The 22,245-nt window shown below is 40.6% G+C and overlaps 1 pseudogene; it reads right to left on the minus strand.

The window, feature by feature from the left end:
* Positions 1-1,567: 1,567 nt before the first annotated feature.
* Positions 1,568-22,245, minus strand: part of LOC125102570 (cilia- and flagella-associated protein 251-like) — a 29,047-nt pseudogene continuing 8,369 nt past the window's right edge.

Consider the following 22,245-nt stretch of genomic DNA (forward strand, 5'->3'; position numbering starts at 1 on the left):
AAAGGTGGCCTGGGGGCTGAGAGATGACGCTGACTGCCCTGGACACAGTGGCAGGTAGTTGGGAAAGATGAGGCAGCAAGCAGACAGAGAAGCAGAGAAGGGGCAGCACTGCAGGGGGAGGTGGTAGGGGATAGGAACAGAGGGGACTGACAACACACACACACACGCACACGCACAGGCACATACACACACAGAGACACAGGGCAGGTAGGAAAGAGGGGAGGAGCAGAGACCCAGGGATACAGTGAGGCCATCTATATCCTGCCCTTCCTCCTGGATGCACCTCAGGTCCCCAGTGGGCAGGTCACCCCCGCTGTCTCATAGTCAGTCTCTCCCTCATTTGCATAGCAGTTTGGTGGGACCCTGTTCCTGCTTGCATGAGTGGGTGGCATTTATCATCCCCTGTGTCCAGGGCTGGCCTAGTACCAGAGCTTTCATCTGCTCATGGCCCAACCCACACCAGGGGCACACAGAGAAACTTTAAGCAATGACTGCTCCCAAGGCCACAGACATGCTGCTGGGAGGCTGAAAACTTGGCTGGGAAGAGAATTTCTTTCCGTGGTGCTTTGCTGCTGAAAATGATTCTCCCCAAGCCAGGAGCCAGCTGTTTTCTTGGATAATCTGTGGCCATGGTGCAGCAGGACGACCCCCACCCAATATGGGAAGCCTGGGAGGTGGGTTTCTGAAATCCTGAACTGTAATCCCATCAGTAAGAGTCCAAAAGTTTGCTTTGACCAAAGATCCTCTGTATTTGAACATGCTTTCCAATTGTTCAGTAATGGGAGTCCCAACATAACATGGCTCACATGTTTTTATATGTGGGTATAGATTTTTATCTATCTGTAGAGAAAAATGACAAAATTCTTTGTTTTTAGAGGTTGTTTCTCATACCTGAATTCATCTCTACATCCAGGGTGGGACTTAAACTCACAACCCTGAGACCAAAAATCACACACTCCACCGAATGAGCCATCCAGGCAGCTCATCTTTTAGAGGTTATTTCTAAAATTCTGCCTTAAGATTCTTTAAAGATTTTATTTACTTATTTGTCAGAGAGAGATGGAGAGCACAAGCAGGGAGGAGGGATCGAGGCAGAGGGAAAAGCAGACTCCCCTTTGAGCAGTGAGCCCAGTGCGGGACTCCATTCCAGGACGCCAGCCTCATGACCTGAGAAGGCAGATGCTTAACACACTGAACGAACCAGTCGGGTGTCCTGAAATTCTGCTTTGAAATGTAACCTGGGCAATTATCAATTATTTTATTTTATTATTAGTTTTATTATTATTAATTTTCAATATTTTAAAATTTATTTTCTTTTAAATTTATTTATTTTATCATTCATTTTTATTATTTATATATTTAAGATTTTTGAAATTTATTTGACACAGAGAGAGAGAGAGGTCACAAGTAGGCAAAGAGGCAAGCAGAGGGAGACGGGGAAGCAGGCTCCCTGCTAAGCAGGGAGCCCAATGTGGGGCTGGATCCCAGGATCCTGGGATCTCGACCTGAGCTGAAGGCAGAGGATTAACCCACTGAGCCACCCAGGTGCCCTAGATCCATTAACAAGTTACCTTACAATAAAAATGTCACCTTTTAGAGTGCAGTCAGAGGATAGTTTGATTTTTCGGTGGGGGGAGCTGTTGGGGCCTTGGAAAATGACAGGTTCTGTATGGACCTCAGTCTGAAGTTGCTGTACCAGTTAACAATGGACAGGGTCCGATCGTAGAACTTAATGTTACCTCTATTTTCACCTGTGACGATATAGCTGAAATGGAGAAAAACATCTGATTGGGAACTGACAGTAATAAGTACCATCTCCTGAGCGGCTCATTTTGTGTCTGGCTCTGGACTCCAGGTGAGGTACAAATTTCACTTTAATACTGTCCTATGAGGCTGATTTTACAGTTGTTCCACTTTACATCTGGGAAACTAAGGCTCAGAGAAGTTGAGAAATTTGCTCAAGGCCTGGGGTTGCCAGATTTAGCAAATAAAAAATGCAGGATGCCCAATGAAATTTGAATTTCAGTGAAGCAAGCAGTAATATTTCAGTAGAAGTATGTCCAAAATACCTCTGGAGACCGGCTTACACACGGCAGCCACATCACACCCTGTGGCTAGACTGTGCAGGGACCCAGGTATACCTAATGCAAAGCACACGCTCTGTCTCACTCTCCTCTCCCTGCCCTCGCCCATCAGCCACGTGCAGTAGCAGTGAGCATTGATTGACATTCTCTGCCATGAGACCACAGAGGACACCAGAGTCCGTCCACCAGCCCTCTAAAATCACACAGCTTGGCAAAAGCACGCAGTCCACTTTACAGGAGGGCACTGTTCTCAAAGCCATATAAAACCCTGTCCAGTGGTCACAGCCAAAGGCAGTGTCCTGTGACAAAATGGCTTTTATTTCCAGTTCTCAGATGCATCCCAAATGGTTTTTTTTTAAGCTTCTGGCATAAGTCTAATCACTTAGATTAGATTTAGGGAGGGCAGGATGGGGGATGAATTTCCTCTTATAGATGCAAAGTGATTAAATGCAGTTTCTGATTGATCAGCAAGGCAGGTGGGCAAAGTAATTGATGAGAACATCTTTCACTGCCCTCTGCTGGAACGAAATGGCAAAACAGGCCAAGTGTCTTCAAGATCCTTGGTGGGCTCCCTGGTCCTGGCTGGGTTTTACTTACCATGGAGAGAGGAGAGCACAGGCCTGGTCTTCACTGGGCCCTAGCCCCCCAACTAATTAAAGGCTGATTCCTCATCAGCTGCAGTTCTTCTACTGTATTTTCCACACCCCGAGTGAGGACAATTTGCATTTCTCTTTGTAAAGACATGCCAGGATCTCACTGCTCTCTAGACTTTAAAAGAAATGAAAAAAAAAAGGGGCGCCTGGGTGGCTCAGTGGGTTAAGCCACTGCCTTCAGCTCAGGTCATGATCTCAGGGTCCTGGGATCGAGTCCCACATAGGGCTCTCTGCTCGGCAGGAAGCCTGCTTCCCTCTCTCTCTCTGCCTGCCTCTCTGCCTACTTGTGATCTCTCTCTGTCAAATAAATAAATAAAATCTTAAAAAAAAAAAAGAAATGAAAAAAAAAAAAAAAGCAGGGCTTTTGGAAAACAGATGGCACAGTGACTCCAAACAAATGTGCATGGTCCCTGTCATGAGGCAGAGTCCTCCATCCCTATCGGGAACTTCTCAAGCATACTAATAATGACGATTTCATCTAGAGCTCCCCTGTACCAGACAAGGTGCTAGAGTTTTACGTGGCTTGTCTCACAAACATTCTCATAAAAGCACTCTGAGGGAGAGTGTCGTCATGCCCATTTTGCACATGGAAAAATGGAGGCTCAGCCAAGTTAAGTCCCTGCCCCGAGTAATTCAGCAAGGAAGGGACACGTCTGGAATGTGAACCCCTTTCCGTCTGAGACTAAGGCCTTTAATGACCCTCTGTGAGCACCCACAGCCTCTCCAGTCAGCAAACTTTATAAAGTTCTGTTGTATTTCATCTTTTCTTAATGGGTAATTGTTGTTTTGTAATCAGAAGAAACAATATATTTATGTCACTTCCTTAAAATTAAAGTACATAATAGTTAGGGTTAAAATGACTCGAATTAGTGTGGAAGGAAAAAACAAGTTTTTGTTTCACCAACACAAAGGGGTTCTTTAAAAGTAATACATGGCCATGATTTAAAAAAAAAAAAAAGGCAAACCAGGGAGAAGTCAAGATGGTGGAGAAGTAGCAGGCTGAGACAACATCAGATAGCAGGAGATCAGCAAGATAGCTTATCAAACCATCCCAAACACCTACAAATCCAACAGGGGACTGAAGAGAAAAAGAGCAGCAATTCTAGAAACAGAAAATTGACCACTTTCTGAAAGGTAGGACCAGCGGAGAAGTGAATCCAAAGCAATGGGAAGATAGACCACAGAGGGAGGGGCCGGCTCCCAGTAAGAAGCAGAGCAATGGAGCACAAAATCAGAACTTTTAAAAGTCTGCTCCACTGAGTGACATCGCTTCAGAGGCTAAGCAGGTGTAAAGCCCATGTGAGGGGAGCATGGCCTCAGGTCCCTCAGGCTCACAGAAGGATCGGGGCTGTCTGAGTGTTGCAGAGCTCATAGGTATTACAGTGGGGAAGCCAGCTACAGACACTGAGTAGAGGAGCGAGTTCTCAACTCGGGATTACCTTATCATGATCCGTGGCACAGGCAACTGCTCTGTGAGCAGGGACCCCACAAGATCCGGGGAGACCTCCCTGGAAGAACTCAGGGATCTGTGGGGTTCAGAGACTCAGGCAGGGCTGTGTGCCAGAGACAGACAAGCTTGGTCACAGTTTGGAGGCCAGGGAGATGGGAGTGATTGAGCACTTTTCTCCAAGGGCACACTGAGGAGTAGGGCCCCGAGCTCTCAGCTCCTCTGGGCCAGAGATTGGGAGGCCGCCATTTTCATTCCTGACCTCTGGAACTCTATGGAAAGCATTCAGGGATAGTGAGCCAGAGCTTATTACTTAGCCTGGCCCCTGGTAAGGGCAGTGCATTTCCACCTTGAGCAAAGACACTTGAGAATCACTATAATATGCCCCTCCCCCAAAGGCCAACAAGAAATCCAGCCAAGACAAAGTTCACATACCAAGAGAACAGCGGAATTCCGGAGGAGGAGAAAACAAAGCATCGAATTCATGGTTTTCTCCCCATGATTCTTTAGTCTTGCAAAGTTAATAAATTTTTTAATTATATATTTTTTTCTTCTGCTAATTTTTTTTTTAACTTTTACCCTTTCAACTATTTTTCAACTAGTTTCTCTTAACAATACCTTTCATTAAAAATATTTTTTTGGAACCTTCACTATTAAAGTCATATTTTATTCTTCATTGTATCTAACTTTATTTTTTGTTTACACATAGTTTTTTTTCTTCTAAAAAAATTGCATTACAACTTCTTCTAATAGATCAAAATACACCCTAAATTTAGCATAGGGCTTTGTTATAGTCTCCAGCCTGAGCAAATTGTCTCCAAATTCTTTATCTTTATTCTCCTAAACAATTTATCCTTATCAACTCCTTTTATAGAAATTAAAAAAAAAATCATCTTTATAATCATATTCCATCCCTTCATTGTGTTTACCCTTATATATGTTTTTTATTCTTTAAAATTTTGGGAGGTGGTTTCTTCTAAGAGACCAAAATACTCCCCAAATTAAGTTGGTTACCCTGTTCTATTCAACAGTCTAATATATACACTTTTCCCTTATTTGTTTACTTTTTAATTTTTTTTTCTGAATTTCTTTTTCCCTCTTTCTTCCCCCCACAAAATACTTCCCCCCAAACATGATTTGGGTTCTCTTCTGATTTGGTTAAAGCACATTTTCCTGGGGTCTTTGCCACCCTTTTAGTATCATATTCGCTCCTTCATATATTCTTATCTGGATAAAATGACAAGGTGGAAAGACCCACCAAAAAAAAAAAAAAAAAAAAAAAGAACAAGTAGCAGTACCGAAGGCTAGGGACATAATCAATACGGACATTGGTAATATGTCAGATCTAGAGTTCAGAATGATGATTCTCAAGGTGCTAGCCAGGCTTGAAAAAGGCATGGAAGATATTAGAGAATCCCTGTCTGGAGAAATAAAAGCCCTTTCTGGAGAAATAAAAGAACTAAAATCTAACCAAGTTGAACTCAAAAACGCTGTTAATGAGGTGCAATAAAAAAAAATGGAGGCTCTCACTGCTAGGATAAATGAGGCAGAAGAGAGAATTAGTGATATAGAAGACCAAATGACAGAGAATAAAGCTGAGCAAAAGAGGGACAAACAACTACTGGACCATGAGGGGAGAACTCGAGGGATAAGTGATACCATAAGACTAAACAATGTCAGAATAATTGGGATTCCAGAAGAAGAAGAAAGAGAGAGGGGAGCAAAAGGTATATTGGAGAGAATTATTGTAGAGAATTTCCCTAATATGGCAAAGGGAACAAGCATCAGAATTCAGGAGGTGCAGAGAACCCCCCTCAAATCAGTAAGAATAGGTCCACACCCTGTCATCTAATAGTAAAATTTACAAGTCTTAGCGACAAAGAGAAAATCCTTAAAGCATCACGGGACAAGAAGTCTGTAACATACAATAGTAAAAATATTAGATTGGCAGCAGACTTATCCACAGCGACCTGGCAGGCCAGAAAGAACTGGCATGATATATTCAGAGCACTAAACGACAGAAACATGCAGCCAAGAATCCTCTATCCAGCTAGGCTATCATTGAAAATAGAAGGAGAGATAAAAACCTTCCAGAACAAACAAAAACCAAAAGAATTTGTAAACACCAAACCAGCTCTACAGAAAATATTGAAAGGGGTCCTCTAAGCAATGAGAAAGCCTAAAAATAGTAGACCAGAAAGTAACAGAGACAGTATATAGTAATAGTCACCATAGAGGCAATACAATGGCACTAAATTCATATCTCTCAATAGTTACCTGGAATATAAATGGGCTAAATGCCCCAATCAAAAGACACAGGGTATCAGAATGGATTAAAAACAAAGAAACAAACAAAACATCAACAACAAAAAAAACTATAGGTTGTCTATGAGAAACTCATTTTAGACCCAAAGTCACGTCCAGATTTAAAGTGAGGGGGTGAAAAACAATTTACAATGCTAATGGACATCAAAAGAAAGCTGGGGTGGCAATCCTTATATTGGATCAATTAGATTTTAAGCCAAAGAGTATAGTAAGAGATGAGGAAGGACACTATATCATACTCAAAGGGTCTATCCAGCAAGAAGATCTAACAATTTCAAATATCTATGCCCCTATTATGGGAGCAGCCAACTATATAAACCAATTAAGAATAAAATCAAAGAAACACATCAACTCTAATACAAAAATAGTAGGGGACTTTAACACTCCCCTCACTGAAATAGGCAGATCATCCAAGCAAAAGATCAACAAGGAAATAAAGGCCTTAGTGACACACTGGACCAGATAGATTTCATAGATATATTCAGAACATTCCATCCAAAAGCAACAGAATACACATTCTTCTCTAGTGCACATGGAACATTCTCCAGAATAGATCACATCCTGGGCCATAAATCAGGTCCCAACTGGTATTAAAAGATTGGGATCATTCCCTGCATATTTTCAAACCACAGTGCTCTGAAGCTAGAACTCAATCACAAGAGGAAATTTGGAAAGAACCCCAATACAAGGAGACTAAAGAGCATCCTTCTAAAGAATGAGTGGATCAACCAGGAAATTAAAGGAGAATTGAAAAAAATCATGGAAACAAATGATAATGAAAACACAATGGTTCAAAATCTGTGGGACACAGCAAAGGCAGTCCTGAGAGGAAAATATATAGCGGTACAAGCCTTTCTCAAGAAACAAGAAAGACCACCAATGAACAACCTTACCCTACACCTAAAGGAGCTGGAGAAAGAACAGCAAAGAAAGCCTAAACCCATCAGGAGAAGAGAAATCACAAAGATTAGAGCAGAAATCAATGCAATAGAAACCAGAAAAACAATAGAACAAATCAACGAAACTAGGAGCTGGTTCTTTGAAATAATTAATAAGATTGATAAAACCCTGGTCAGACTTATCAAAAAGAAAAGTGAAAGGATCTAAATAAATGAAATCATGAATGAGAGAGGAGAGATCACAACCAACAACATAGATATATAAACAATTATAAGAACATATTATGAGCAACTCTACACCTGCAAATTTGACAATCTGGAAGAAATGGATGCATTCCTAGAGACATATAAACTACCACAACTGAATCAGGATGAAATAGAAAACCTTAACAGACCCATAACCTGTAAGGAGATTGAAACAATCATCAAAAATATCCAAACAAACAAGAGCCCAGGGCCAGACAGCTTCCAAGGGGAATTCTACCAAACATTTAGAGAAGAATTAATTCCTATTCATCTGAAACTGTTCCCCCCCCCCCAAAAAAAAAAGAGAAATGGAAAGAAAACTTCCAAACTCATGTTATGAGGCCAGCATCACTTTGATCACAAAACCAGACAAGGATCCCACCAAAAAAGAGAATTACAGACCAATATCCTTGATGAACACAGATGTGAAAATTCTCACCAAAATACTAGCCAATAGGATCCAACAGTACATTAAAAGGATTATTCACCACAACCAAGAGGGATTTATTCCAGGGCTGCAAGGTTGGTTCGACATCTGCAAAATGATCAATGTGATACAATACATTAATAAAAGAAAGAACAAGAACCAAATGACACTCTCAATAGATGCTGAAAAAGCATTTGACAAAGCATCTCTTCCTGATCAAAACTCTTCAAAGTGTAGGGATAGAGGGCACATACCTTAATATCATCAAAGCCATTTATGAAAAACCCACTGCAAATATCATTCTCAGTGGAGAAAAACTGAGAGCTTTTCCGCTAAGGCCACGAAAACAGCAGGGATGTCCATTATCTACACTGCTATTCAACATAGTACAAGAAGTCCTACCCTCAGCCATCAGACAACAAAAAGAAATTAAAGGCATCCAAATCAGCAAAGAAGAAGTCAAACTATCACTCTTTGCAGATGATATGATACTATATGTGGAAAACCTAAAAGACTCCACTCCAAATCTGCTAGAACTTGCACAGGAATTCAGTAAAGTGTCAGGATATAAAATCAATGCACAGAAATCAGTTACATTTCCTTACACCAACAACAAGACAGAATAAAGAGAAATTAATGTGTCAATCCCATTTACAATTGCACCCAAAACCATAAGATACCTAGGAATAAACCTAACCAAAGAGACAAGGATCTATACTCAGAAAACTATAAAGAACTCATGAAAGAAATTGAGGAAGACACAAAGAAATGGAAAAATGTTCTATGCTCATGGATTGGAAGAACAAATATTGTGAAAATGTCTATGCTACCTAAAGCAATCTACACATTTAATGTAATCCCTATCAAAATCCCATCCATTTTTTTTTCAAAGAAATGGGAACAAATAATCCTATAATTTATAGGGAACCAGAAAAGACCTTGAATAGCCAGAGGAATATTGAAAAGCCAAAGTTGGGGGCATCACAATTCCAGACTTCAAGCTCTGTTACTAAGCTGTCGTCATCAAGACAGTATGGTACTGGCACAAAAACAGACATGGAACAGAATAGAGAGCCCAGAAATAGACCCTCAACTCTATGGTCAACTAATCTTTGACAAAGCAGGAAAGAATGTCCAATGGGAAAAAGGCAGCCTCTTCAACAAATGGTGTTGGGAAAATTGGACACCCACATGCAGAAAAATGAAACTGGACCATTTCCTTACACCACACACGAAAAGACTAAAAATGGATGAAGGACCTCAATGTGAGAAAGGAATCCATCCAAATCCTTGAGGAGAACACAGGCAGCAACCTCTTCGACCTCAGCCACAGCAACTTCTTCCTAGGAACATCGCCAAAGGCAAGGAAAGCAAAGGCAAAAATGAACTATTGGGAATTCATCAAGATCAAAAGCCTTTGCACAGCAAAGGAAACAGTTAACAAAACCAAAAGACAGCTGACAGAATGGGAGAAGATATTTGCAAACGACATATCAAATAAAGGGCTAGTATCCAAAATCTATGAAGAGCTTAGCAAACTCAACACCCAAAGAACAAATAATCCAATCAAGAAATGGGTAGACGGGACGCCTGGGTGGCTCAGTTGGTTAAGCGGCTGCCTTTGGCTCAGGTCATGATCCCAGCATCCTGGGATCGAGTCCCACATCGGGCTCCTTGCTGTGCAGGGAACCTGCTTCTCCCTCTGCCTCTGCCTGCCTCTCTGCCTGCCTCTCTGTCTGCCTGTGCTCGCTCTCTCTCTCTCCCTCTGTCCCTGACAAATAAATAAATAAAATCTTAAAAAAAAAAAAAAAGAAATGGGTAGAGGACATGAAAAGACATTTCTGCAAAGAAGACATCCAGATGGTCAACAGATACATGAAAACTTGCTCCACATCACTCAGCATCAGGAAAATACAAATCAAAATCACAATGAGATAGCACCTCACACCAGTCAGGATGGCTAAAATTAACAAGTCAGGAAATGACAGATGCTGGTGAGGATGCGGAGAAAGGGGAACCCTCCTATACTGTTGGTGGGAATACATGCTGGTGCAACCACTCTGGAAAACAACATGGAGGTTCCCCAAAAAGTTGAACACAGAGCTACCCTATGGCCCAGCAATTGCACTACAGGGTATTTACCCTAAAGATACAAATGTAGTGATCCGAAGGGGCACATGCACCCAAATGCTTACAGCAGCAATGTCCACAATAGCCAAACTATGGAAAGAACATCGATGTCCGTCAACAGATGAATGGATAAAGAAGATGTGATACACACACACACACACACACACACACACACACACACTGGAATACTATGTGGCCATCACAAGAAATGAATTCTTGTAATTTGCAATGACTTGGATTGAACTAGAGGGTATTATGTTTAGCGAAATAAATCAGTTGGAGAAAGACAACTCTCATAGGATCTCCCTGATATGAGGAAGTGGAGATGCAACGTTGGGGGTTTGGGGTGTAGGAAAGAATAAATGACATAAGATGGAATCGGGAAGGAGACAAAGCATAAGAGATCCTTAATCTCACAAAACAAACTGAGAGTTGCTGGGGGGAGGGAGGTAGGGAGAGGGTGGTGGGGTTTTGGACATTGGGGAGGGTATGTGCTATGCTGAGTGCTGTGAAGTGTGTAAACCTGGCAATTCACAGACCTGTACCCCTGGGGCTAATAATGCATTATATGCTTATAAAAATAAAAAAAAATTTAAAGGCAAACCAATTAGTATATATGAGATCATAAGAAGAGGTGAAGCCACCCCTGCCCTTGATCCCGCTTCTCTGTTCTTTTCCTCAGAGGCACCAAACAATCCCAGTTAATAAGGAATTTCCCCAGAAATATTCACTGTATATACAAAATATGTGTATACATCCAAAAGGGTTGTAATATACTTTGGTAATCACTGATAGCTGCTTTTTTATTTTCAAGTTAATTACAGACCAACTGTAGTGAGCACAGTGATGCCCTCTTTCTGAAAATGAACCAATTTACAATGTTTGATTTGAGGAAAGCCCACAGAGGCTTTGGTGGTAGGTGGCTATGGTGGGCGGTGGATGTCCCAGACAACCAGCTTCCCTTCCATTGTTGTGAAAAGTATTTGTGTTAAATTCAAATGAAAGACTGACTGGCCAAATTTTCCCACGAGCTTGTTGAAGGTCCGCATTTCAGAAGACAGATTACACATTACGTTGGTGATAAATATAAAACAAAGCATTTGTCAGTATGGCATATTTTATAATATTACATTGATTTACAGTAGGAAAAAATATAAAATCAAAAAACCAATCACTGGGGCGCCTGGGTGGCTCAGTGGGTTGAGCCGCTGCCTTCGGCTCAGGTCATGATCTCGGAGTCCTGGGATGGAGCCCCGCATCGGGCTCTCTGCTCAGCGGGGAGCCTGCTTCCTCCTCTCTCTCTGCCTGCCTCTCTGCCTGCTTGTGATCTCTCTCTGTCAAATAAATAAATAAAATCTTTAAAAAAAAAAAAAACAATCACTAAGAAATCTCTTCCCCATGAATTGTCATGGTGCAGGCCGTTCTGAACCTCTGAAGGTTTGCTAGGAGCAAGTGAAGGGCTGTGTACGGGGTTCATGAAACTATTTGCTTCAAGCAAATGAAAAAGTGTTTAACCACTTGTTTATACCTGTTCAACTTCTCTTACCGAGGTTTCAGAGACTGATAAAAGAAACTAATGTCTGTCTTGTGCAAAAGCATGCTCCACTTGTAAGATATCACAAAATAATTATCCCAGTCTTATAACTATAAACTTTTCCCATAAACTATTTTCCCATCAGTAGAAATTAAGTACTGTACACAGACATGACCTTGACATCTCATGAAATCCGTGCTACATAAAATAGGGCACGGGAGCCATCTTTCTTAGGCAATGTCTTGGAGACGAAGTGTAGAAAGAACCCAGAGTGGTGAGTGGAGCCCCACAATGAATGTACAGTGAATGAATCAATCAAAGAAGTGCCTTCATTTGCCAGTTGATACAGCAAATTTGCTGCACCCTTCTCTAATAACACAGAGAAGACCCTAGGGATCACCTCTTTTGCCCTGAACACAGGAGGGTCAGAAAAACACTAACTGGTCAAGGGAGGGCATCAAGTTCTTCCTAGGAGCTGCTCTACTTCCATACAAGGCATTGTCATGGCTTGTGGGTTGTGTATTTGCAGACTCACCTACTCACTAAAATTTATAACCCCAAAATCAATCCCTGTGGCCCTTTCATCATGGTTTGCACACATGTGCAAATGCGGAGGGGCAAAAATCTGACTCTCCCTGTGCACACATTCCTAGCTGAGTCCAGTGAGGACATGCTCTGCCTTCTTACTCCAGCTTTCAAACTGTAAACAAGTGTCATTCCAGGGTCTGCTTAGTGCCACATGGGTCACGTTTTTGAGGTGCTTTTTGTTGGTGAGGGTAGTATTTAAACTACTGCAAACACGGTACTGAAAGGCAGTCTAGTGATGTACCTTCCAGAGAATATACCTGAGTTAGATAAACATAATTCAGGCATGCGTTTCAGAGCTGCTGGCTGTGAGTCCACGCTAATGCATCAACATTATGTATTAAATATGGTGTCTTCAAAAGAAAACACACAGAAGACAAGGTTATGTATCTATCTGTTGGGGAAACTGTTATGACCCGAGGCTGGCAGGAACCTAATCCTGTACTTCTCCTAGAAGCAATGATTTTGTACTCGGTGAGGTCTGCAGAGACTTTGTGAAACTTAACTGCCACACATAATGATAATTGACTTTATTGTTTGATAACTTTGATTTATGAAAAAGAGGTTTGGACAGAATCATCTTTGTATTCATCCATCTCAATTTTTTTTGCATGCCCTCTTAAAAATAAATTCCTATAAATCCTACGAAGAGTGAAGAAAGGAAGTAGAAGAAACACAATAAGGTGCTCACTGAGGGCAGATCACATGGGTGTCAAATGCAGAAATGTGGCAGGAGATGGGACCCAAGGTCCGCTTCAGATGCGACAATGGCTCCAGGTGAGCAGGCAGGCAATATAACCTGTTTCCTCCAACACCTGATGCACCACTTTTGTACTGGCTCTGAAACGTCTAAATACCTAAGATCATGTTTTATTATTCTGAAAACCAGGTAGCCTAAAAATGAGACACTCATGTTCAACTCTTTATTATATTACTCTGAAATAACTTTTCATTCTTTGTCATATGCACACATATATTAGTAAAGCCATCATTTTTTGGGGGGTATTTTCTCGTGGTAGTCAAATTTCTTTTCCATAATATTTTATTTTGAACAATGGTTCCATTATTTTCAGCTGACAATTCAATACAGTAAAGGACCCAAGTAAAAATGTCAAATGATTTGCCCATGATGTACTATCAAGACAAAGAGTAGCCCGAAGTGACTAAGCTTACACATATTTACTCTCCACAACATCTGACATATAAAAATGCAGGAAGCATACTCACTTTTTTCTGTTAAACGTGGGGCACTGGGGGCAAGTATATCTCCCTCTTCATACTGAGGGGTACAGAAAAAATAATCACGACTACAAAAACACCTGGTTTCTAAAAGAAAGAACTACTATATCCACAAAATCAAAAGGAATGCATCTAAACAGAGTCAGAGCTTTTCAACCTCCTCAGATAAGAGAAACTGCCTCAAGGAACATCTGAAAACATTCTGAAAAAAAAAGCAAATATGTAAAAAAAAAAATGCCACAAACAATTGTGACTTTAAATGGTAGTAAATGAAAATCTGAATGCTACATTTCTAAGGCATTAAAGCTACAATACGTACCAAAAGTAACAACTAGCACTGAAAATTGGTGATTGAATCAGTGTTTTTGTTTTGCATTTTCTTTCTTTTTTAAAAAAGATTTTATTTATTTATTTGATATACAGAGATCACAAGTAGGCAGAGAGGCAGACAGAGAGATGGGGAAGCAGGCTTCCTGCTGAGCAGAGAGCCCGATGTGGGGCTCGATCCCAGGACCGGACCTGAGCCAAAGGCAGAGGCTTTAACCCACTGAGCCACCCAGGCGCCCCTTGTTTTGCATTTTCAATTGAGGTAATGTTCACATAACATAAAATTAACCATTAATCATTTTATTTTTTTAAAGATTTTATGCTTTAAATATTTTTAAAATTTATATTCAATTAATTATAAAAAATTTATTTTGAGGGGTGCCTGAGTGGCTCAGTGGGTTAAGCCTCTGCCTTCGGCTCAGGTCATGATCCCAGGGTCCTGGGTTCAAGCCCCACATCAGGCTCCCTGCTCAGCAAAGAGCCTGCTTCCCCCTCCACCTCTTGTGACTACTTGTGATCTCTGTCAAATAAATAAATAAAATCTTTAAAAATAAATAAATAAATAAATAAATAAATAAATAAATAGCAATTTTATTTTGAAGTAATCTCTACACCAAACAACTCCAAGATCAAGAGCCACATGCTCCACTGACTGAGCCAGCCAGGCATTCCAACCATAAGTCATTTTAAAGTGTACAATTCGGGGACACTTAGTACACTAACAATGCTGGGCACCATCCCCTCTGTCTAGTTCAGAACATTTTCATCACCCCAAAAGGAAGACCCCCTCCATTAAGTTATCATGCACGCCCCTCACCCAGGCCCAACAACCACCATTCTGTACTTTGTCTCAATGGATTCTCTTCTTCCAGACCTTTCACATCAAAGGACTAATGCAGCACATGGTTTGTTGTGTATGGCTTCTTTCCTTTACCATGATGTATAAGAGGTTCATCCCTGTTGTAGCGGGTGTCAGTGCCTCGTTCCTTTGTATGACCAAATCATAGTCCATTGTACAGATGGACCACATTTTGTTTATGCATTCATTAGCTGAGGGACATGTGGTTTGCTTCTACCTTTTGGTTACTGACAATCATACTGCTGCTGTGAACGTTTGTATGTTTGTATTTGTCTGAATGCCTGTTTTAAATTCCTTTGGATTTAGGAAAGGCTGGGTCATATGGTAATTTTATGTTTAACTTTGATGTTTTTTTAATCTCACGATTCTGCCCTGTGTCAGTAGATACGTTGCTGATCTGTTTGCTAATTCCTTTCTAAAAGGGAGTAAAAACCAAGGTCTTGAAAAACCCTGTATTTTTTAAACATGTTAAATACATTCAAGTAAATATTTGCCTTATTACTTTAAAAAATTAAATGAAATTTAAATTATCTGCTTCTGATTTAATACACTAGTTTCCAATGAGACTAAAGACAAAATATTTAGACTAAAGTAAAGACAATACATTTTTTAAAAAGATTTTATTTATTTATTTGACAGACAGAGATCACAAGTAGGCAGAGAGGCAGGCAGAAAGAGAGGAGGAAGCAGGATCCCTGCTGGGCAGAGAGCCTGATGTGGGGCTCCATCCCAGGACCCTGAAATCATGGCCTGAGCCAAAGGCAGAGGCTTTAACTGACTGAGCCACCCAGGTGCCCAAGACAAAACATTTTAATACATATTTATTGCTTCCTAAGTAGATACTGTACTCTTACATTACCAAAACATCTGTACTCGGGAATGAACATATACTTGTCCCTACATTTAAGACAAATCAAAATATTTCTACTTACCCACAAATAATATATTGCCTGTGTTTTACTGTTGCTCACCAATTCTTTCTTATTTGTTGGATTAAAAGTAAGATAGTTCTGAAATATAAAGTATGGAAATACATTACATTATGACAAAGTTTCTGTTTCTCTCTGGCTAAGCTAAACGTTAAAAATAAGTAATATTTATATTATATTAAATAGCTGAGTAGGAATATAAGACAGAAAAGACAACAGCATTTTGTAAGCAATAGGAATAGAATTGAAACCCTGAGCATTAAAATTAATGGTCTCAAATGTGTTCCCTTTCTTATTTAGTCTTATTTATTATAATTAATCATCTGTAAATTGAAACAAGCAAAAGTAGCACAATATTCACTAATAATATTTACCCTGTGTCCTTTTGGACAAAAACTGTTGCATACATATATCTGAATTTGACAAGGCCACAAGGTAACTTGGATTGAATGCCCAATACTGGAAAGAGTTTCTGAATCCTGCCAACACGGTGAATAGCATAGACTGTCTGGCTCCTTTCCCATAAATCAACCCTGTGGTCACTATGCAAGTGAGGAAACCACAAAGTGCAGAAGATGAACAACAGCCACACCACAACGGAGCTCCCTGGGGAGACTGAGGTACGTGTCCTGTGGGGGTATGTGTGTGGGAGGGGGTGGCTGTGGCCTGAGGTGAAGGGCAGCCCTGGGAGACAGCCTCTAGAAACATGACTTAAGTTCCCTTCCTGCCACCTCCACACCATCACCTACTCCTTGCCTGCTCCAGAAATGTGAAGGACCAGTGCCAGTGTTTGAGAAGTAATTTCAGGACAGCTCAACGGCCTTGGCAGGGGTGGGGGGGATGGGGTGGCCAGGGGGGCAGAACTGTTGGAAGCAAATGCATGGACAAGTCCTCACAAAGGCTGGAAATCAGCCTCAAATCACTGTGATTTGTGATGTGATTAATCAGTTAATCTCCTTAACTTTGCCAGATGCCAGCAAGAAGCAAAACTGAGTCTTCCTTGGAGGAAGGTACCATCCTGAACCTCAAATTATCCCTAGACTTCTTAAAGCATGACACTGGGCATCCAATGAAACACAACCAGGCATATGAAAGAGACATTTCCAAATGACTGACAATCAAGAGGGAAGCAATCATCAGCAAGAGACCCCAGGAGATGCAGGCATAACATTGACACACGCAGGCTTGACAATAACTGTGGTCACGATGTGCCAGAGAGTAGAGGGCAAGATGGGCCTTCTCAGAAGTAACTCTATTTTTAAAAAAAGTCAAATGGAAATTCTAGATCTGGAAAAAAAAATGATTTAAAAAACTTCAAAAGACAACTTAACAGAAAATTAAATATAGCCAAAGAAATAATTAGTCAGTACTATGGGAAGATAAATTATAGGAGAAAATGTCCAGACTGAAGAATAAAGCAACAAAAGAACAAACAATATAGACAATAAGAGACATATAGGACAAGACCAGTCTAATGTCTGTATAATTGGAGTACCAAAAGGAGACAAAAGAATAAAAGGTGATAAAAATGATGTTTAAAGAAGTAGTGGCAGTGAATTTTGCAAAACTGAAGAAAGATATGATATCCCAAGTTCAAAGAACCCCAGAAGATATGTTTTTGTTTTTTAGATTTTAATTTTTATTTATCCTTTTTTGGTGAGCAATCTCTTTGCCCAACATGGGGCTCAAACTCACAAGCCAAGATCAAGAACCACGTACTCCACTGTCTGAGCCAGCCAGGCACCATTTTTGGATTTTTTAAAAAATCTACAACATATTCGGAGGAGGAGTCAAGATGGCGGAGAAGTAGCAGGCTGAGACTACTTTGGGTAGCGGGAGATCAGCTAAATAGCTTATCTAAACATTGCAAACACCTACAAATCCAACGGGAGATTGAAGAGAAGAAGAACAGCAATTCTAGAAACAGAAAATCAACCACTATCTGCAAGGTAGGACTGGCGGAGAAGTGAATCCAAAGCGACGGGAAGATAGATCGCGGGGGGAGGGGCCGGCTCCCGGTGAGCGGCGGAGCAACGGAGCAAAATCAGGAATTTTAAAAGTCTGTTCCGCTGAGGGACATCGCTCCAGAGGCTTAACTGGGGTGAAGCCCAGGCGGGGTCAGCGCAGCCTCAGGTCCGGCAGGGTTGCAGAAGGATCGGGGGTGTCTGAGTGTCGCAGAGCTTACCGGTATTAGAACGGGGAAGCTGGCTACAGAGACAGAGCCGAGGAGTGACTCTTAGCTCGGGGTTGCCTTGAACCGGTCGCAGGCTTGGTCAGCTCAGAGCGCAGCCGGAGGCCAGGGTGACGGGAGTCATTGGGCGCTGTTCTCTGAGGGCGCACTGAGGAGTGGGGCCCTGGGCTCTTGGCTCCTCCGGGCCGGAGACCAGGAGGCCACCATCTTCATTCCCGTCCTCTGGAACTCTACAGAAAGTGCTCAGGGAACAAAAGCTCCCGAAAGCAAACCCAGCAAACCCGAGCGGATGACTCAGCCCGGCCCCAGGTAAGGGCGGTGCAACTCCGCCTGGGGCAAAGACGCTTGAGAATCACTACAACAGGCCCCTCCCCCAGAAGATCAACGGGAAACCCAGCCAGGACCAAGTTCACCTACCAAGGAGTGCAGTTTCAATACCAAGGAGAGCGGCGGAATTCCAAGGAGAAGAAAGCAAAGCACGGAACTCATGGCTTTCTCCCCATGATTTTTTAGCCTTGCAGTTAATTTAATTTTTTTCTTTTTCAATTTTTTTTTCTTTTTCTCTTCTTCTGCTAAATTTTTTTTTAACTTTTACCGTTTTCTTTTTTAACGTTTTTTTAAATACTTTATCTAAGATATATATTTTTTTTTCCTATTTTTATATTTTTTCTTTATCGGCTTTCTTTTTTTAATAGTTTCTTTTTTTTTCTTTCGGAACCTCTTTTTATCCCCTTTCTCCCCCCTCACAATTTGGGATCTCTTCTGATTTGGCTAAAGCATATTTTCCTGGGGTTGTTGCCACCCTTTTAATATTTTACTTGCTCCTTCATAAACTCTTATCTGGACAAAATGACAAGGCGGAAAAATTCACAACAAAAAAAAGAACAAGAGGCAGTACCAAAGGCTAGGGACCTAATCAATACAGACATTGGTAATATGTCAGATATAGAGTTCAGAATGACGATTCTCAAGGTTCTAGCCGGGCTTGAAAAAGGCATGGAAGATATTAAAGCAACCCTCTCGGGAGATATAAAAGCCCTTTCTGGAGAAATGAAAGAACTAAAATATAACCAAGTTGAAATCAAAAAAGCTATTAATGAGGTGCAATCAAAAATGGAGGCTCTCACTGCTAGGATAAATGAGGCAGAAGAAAGAATTAGCGATATAGAAGACCAAATGACAGAGAATAAAGAAGCTGAGCAAAAGAGGGACAAACAGCTACTGGACAACGAGGGGAGAATTCGAGAGATAAGTGACACCATAAGACGAAACAACATTAGAATAATTGGGATTCCAGAAGAAGAGGAAACAGAGAGGGGAGCAGAAGGTATATTGGAGAGAATTATTGGAGAGAATTTCCCCAATATGGCAAAGGGAACAAGCATCAAAATTCAGGAGGTTCAGAGAACCCCCCTCAAAATCAATAAGAATAGGTCCACACCCCGTCACCTAATAGTAAAATTTACAAGTCTTAGTGACAAAGAAAAGATCCTGAAAGCAGCCCGGGAAAAGAAGTCTGTAATGTACAATGGTAAAAATATTAGATTGGCAGCAGACTTATCCACAGAGACCTGGCAGGCCAGAAAGAGCTGGCATGATATATTCAGAGTACTAAATGAGAAAAACATGCAGCCAAGAATACTATATCCAGCTAGGCTATCATTGAAAATAGAAGGAGAGATTAAAAGCTTCCAGGACAAACAAAAACTGAAAGAATTTGCAAATACCACACCAGCTCTACAGGAAATATTGAAAGGGGTCCTCTAAGCAAAGAGAGACCCTAAAAGTAGTAGATCAGAAAGAAACAGAGACAATATACAATAACAGTCACCTTACAGGCAATACAATGGCACTAAATTCATATCTCTCAATACTTACCCTGAATGTTAATGGGCTAAATGCCCCAATCAAAAGACACAGGGTATCAGAATGGATAAAAAAACAAAAACCATCTATATGTTGCCTACAAGAAACTCATCTTAAACCTGAAGACACCTCCAGGTTTAAAGTGAGGGGGTGGAAAAGAATTTACCATGCTAATGGACATCAGAAGAAAGCAGGAGTGGCAATCCTTATATCAGATCAATTAGATTTTAAGCCAAAGACTATAATAAGAGATGAGGAAGGACACTATATCATACTCAAAGGAACTGTCCAACAAGAAGATCTAACAATTTTAAATATCTATGCCTCTAACGTGGGAGCAGCCAACTATATAAACCAATTAATAACAAAATCAAAGAAACACATCGACAAGGATACAATAATAGTAGGGGATTTTAACACTCCCCTCACTGAAATGGACAGATCATCCAAGCAAAAGATCAACAAGGAAATAAAGGCCTTAAATGACACACTGGACCAGATGGACATCACAGATATATTCAGAACATTTCATCCCAAAGCAACAGAATACACATTCTTCTCTAGTGCACATGGAACATTCTCCAGAATAGATCACATTCTTGGTCCTAAATCAAGTCTCAACTGGTATCAAAAGATTGGGATCATTCCCTGCATATTTTCAGACCACAATGCTCTAAAGCTAGAACTCAATCACAAGAGGAAATTTGGAAAGAACCCAAATACATGGAGACTAAACAGCATCCTTCTAAAGAATGAATGGGTCAACCAGGAAATTAAAGAAGAATTGAAAAAATTCATGGAAACAAATGATAATGAAAACACAACGGTTCAGAATCTGTGGGACACAACAAAGGCAGTCCTGAGAGGAAAATATATAGCGGTACAAGCCTTTCTCAAGAAACAAGAAAGGTCTCAGGTACACAACCTAACCCTACACCTAAAGGAGCTGGAGAAAGAACAAGAAAGAAACCCTAAACCCAGCAGGAGAAGAGAAATCATAAAGATCAGAGCAGAAATCAATGAAATAGAAACCAAAAAAACAATAGAACAAATCAACGAAACTAGGAGCTGGTTCTTTGAAAGAATTAATAAGATTGATAAACCCCTGGCCAGACTTATCAAAAAGAAAAGAGAAAGGACCCAAATAAATAAAATCATGAATGAAAGAGGACAGATCACAACGAACACCAAAGAAATACAGACAATTATAAGAACATACTATGAGCAACTCTACGCCAACAAATTTGACAATCTGGAAGAAATGGATGCATTCCTAGAGACATATAAACTACCACAACTGAACCAGGAAGAAATAGAAAGCCTGAACAGACCCATAACCAGCAAGGAGATTGAAACACTCATCAAAAATCTCCAAACAAACAAAAGCCCAGGGCCAGACGGCTTCCCGGGGGAATTCTACCAAACATTTAAAGAAGAACTAATTCCTATTCTCCTGAAACTGTTCCAAAAAATAGCAACAGAAGGAAAACTTCCAAACTCATTTTATGAGGCCAGCATCACCTTGATCCCAAAACCAGACAAGGATCCCAACAAAAAAGAGAACTACAGACCAATATCCTTGATGAACACAGATGCAAAAATTCTCGCCAAAATACTAGCCAATAGGATTCAACAGTACATTAAAAGGATTATTCACCACGACCAAGTGGGATTTATTCCAGGGCTGCAAGGTTGGTTCAACATCCGCAAATCAATCAATGTGATACAACATATTAATAAAAGAAAGAACAAGAACCATATGATACTCTCCATAGATGCTGAAAAAGCATTTGACAAAGTACAGCATCCCTTCCTGATCAAAACTCTTCAAAGTGTAGGGATAGACGGCACATACCTCAATATTATCAAAGCCATCTATGAAAAACCCACCGCAAATATCATTCTCAATGGAGAAAAACTGAAAGCTTTTCCGCTAAGGTCAGGAACACGGCAGGGATGTCCGTTATCACCACTGCTATTCAACATAGTACTAGAAGTCCTAGCCTCAGCAATCAGACAACAAAAGGAAATTAAAGGCATCCAAATCGGCAAAGAAGAAGTCAAACTATCACTCTTTGCAGATGATATGATACTATATGTGGAAAACCCAAAAGACTCCACTCCAAAACTGCTAGAACTTGTACAGGAATTCAGTAAAGTGTCAGGATATAAAATAAATGCACAGAAATCAGTTGCATTTCTCTACACCAACAACAAGACAGAAGAAAGAGAAATTAAGGAGTCCATCCCATTTACAATTGCACCCAAAACTATAAGATACCTAGGAATAAACCTAACCAAAGAGACTAAGAATCTATACTCAGAAAACTATAAAGAACTCATGAAAGAAATTGAGGAAGACACAAAGAAATGGAAAAATGTTCCATGCTCCTGGATTGGAAGAATAAATATTGTGAAAATGTCTATGCTACCTAAAGCAATCTACACATTTAATGCAATTCCTATCAAAGTACCATCCATTTTTTTCAAAGAAATGGACCAAA

The sequence above is a fragment of the Lutra lutra genome, chromosome 6 (genome assembly GCF_902655055.1).
Source record: "Lutra lutra chromosome 6, mLutLut1.2, whole genome shotgun sequence".
Classification (NCBI taxonomy): domain Eukaryota; kingdom Metazoa; phylum Chordata; class Mammalia; order Carnivora; family Mustelidae; genus Lutra; species Lutra lutra.